Consider the following 2571-nt stretch of genomic DNA (forward strand, 5'->3'; position numbering starts at 1 on the left):
GATTTCACCTTCTACGAGAGTTCGTTGAAAGAAAAGAAGTCAAAATAAGCAAGATTGGAACTGATGACAACATATCAGATCCATTGACTAAACCTCTGCCGCAGGCGAAGCACAACTCGCACACTGCAGCTATGGGAATCAAGAATATTGGATAATGGCTTTGATATCCCTGTTTAATGTTTCAAAGTTTTAGAGTTTAAATCTTTGTAAAACATTATTGGTTAATCATTCACAACAAATGAAAAGAATTCATTTTTCCATTTAATTTGTGGTTTATTAAATGATGAGTCCCTTCAATTTGACGATATATTCAAGATAGACTGTCAGGACCAGTCCTGTGACTAAGAAATGTCTATCAAGTGAACTTGAATGTCAAAGGTTGAAAATGGTCCCTAGTCGGAGTTTTCTATAAAATTGGACGCATAGAAAACGTTAGACGATTAGAATGCAAGATGACCAGTAGTTCTGTTTCTTGAATTATGTGGACATGGCAATATCATAATCATTTGCATAGATACTTACTTTGGGAAGACTAGTATCGGACAAGACCTATGAAACTTTACTGTAAGGTTATGATACATATGACAATTCATAAATCATGCGGAAAAACCATAAACCCAGGAAAACATATTATTTACACATAATCATTTAGCATAGATTAGATGCATACTCTTTGTTGCGTGCCTTCCCTAGCTGCGCCCGAACCGAACAAGAACAAGTCTTTAGGACTCCAAGTGTCGTCCCTCCGTAGATAGTCCACAGCACGTCCGGATCCGCCTTAAGATTGACCAACTAGAATCGCCCTTAAGGTACTATTATTTTCGGCACTTTATAGGCAAATGTGTGACTGAATTTTTCTCTCAAAAACTCACTTTGAATACTTTGAAACTCGTTATAAATTGTGAACCCAGGCCACATATTTATAGGGGTATGGAAAGGGAATTGGAATCCTATTCAGATACAAATTGATTAAACCTAGAATCCTACAAGAACTCTAATTTAATTAATTTATCAAATAGAATTAGGAATTTAATCATTAACCGAACTCTGCACGTTTTAGGAAACGTGCACGAACACAAACACTTACACACGCACACACGGCAGCCACGATGGGCCCCATGCGTGCGCGCGAGCAGCAGCCCACTCAGCGCCCGCGCGCGCTGCGCGCTGCGCGTGCTGTGCGCGCTGCGCGCTGCCTGCTGGGCCTGGCCTTGCGCTGGGCCTGGCGTGGCTGTTTGTGCGGCGCGCTTGGCTTGCTGGGCGATGGCCTGGCTTCGTGCTGGGCCTCGTCCGGCAGGCCTCGTCCGATGCTTATTCGTACGATGCGCTTCCGATTAAATTTTCCGATTCCGGAATTCATTTCCGATACGAACAATATTTAATATTTCTGATTCCGGAATTAATTTCCGTTTCGAACAAATATTTAATATTTCCGTTTCCGGAATTATTTTCCGATTCCGGTAATATTTCCGATTCTGACAATATTTCCGTTTCCGGCAATATTTCCGATTCTGGCAATATTTCCATTTCCGATAATATTTTCCGACACGTACCATGTTTCCGTTTCCGGCAACATCTACGACTTGGATAATATTTATATTTCCGATACGATCCATATTTCCGTTTCCGGCAATATCATCGTTTCCGGAGTATTCATTCCTTGCCTGTGACGATCTTAGCTCCCACTGAAACCAAGATCCGTCGGTTCCGAATATTCATAGATGGAGTATTTAATGCTATTAAATACTTGATCCGTTTACGTACTATTTGTGTGACCCTACGGGTTCAGTCAAGAGTAAGCTGTGGATTAATATCATTAATTCCACTTGAACTGAAGCGGCCTCTAGCTAGGCATTCAGCTCTCTTGATCTCACTGAATTATTAACTTGTTAATTAATACTGAACCGCATTTATTAGAATTAACATAGAATGCATACTTGGACCAAGGGCATTATTTCCTTCAGTCTCCCACTTGTCCTTAGGGACAAGTGTGCATTTCCTAATTCCTTTGTCGCTCGATGCTTGCTCTTGAACATAAGGTAAGAGTTGTCATCCTTATTATGTCCAGAGGTGTTCCTCGGTTTCAGAGTTCAACTGATCAAATAAACAGATAATCATAGCCTATGATTCATCCGAGCACGGCCATGCATTTCACAGTTTCTAGCTCTCCGAGTGGCCTTGTACAACTTTTAAGCATCTCATCCCGATTTATGGGAAGACAATCCCAATCTTGCGATCTTGAGATTAGACTTCGTTTGATAGGTGATTACCTGAGCGTTGCCTTTATAGCCTCCTTTTACGGTGCGACGGTTGGTCAACGTCAAAGCAACCAGTTCTCAAACAAGTAATCTCAAATCACTCAGGTATTGAGGATTTAGTGTCTAATAATTTAATGAAATTTACTGATGACAGACTTTCATCTCTTACAGTAAAGTTTTATAGGTCTCGTCCGATACTAGTCTTCCCAAAGTAAGTATCTATGCAAATGATTATGACATTGCCATGTCCACATAGTTCAAGAAACAGAACTACTAGTCATCTTGCATTCTAATCGTCTAACGTTTTCTATGC

The sequence above is a fragment of the Spinacia oleracea genome, chromosome 6 (genome assembly GCF_020520425.1).
Source record: "Spinacia oleracea cultivar Varoflay chromosome 6, BTI_SOV_V1, whole genome shotgun sequence".
NCBI lineage: Eukaryota > Viridiplantae > Streptophyta > Magnoliopsida > Caryophyllales > Amaranthaceae > Spinacia > Spinacia oleracea.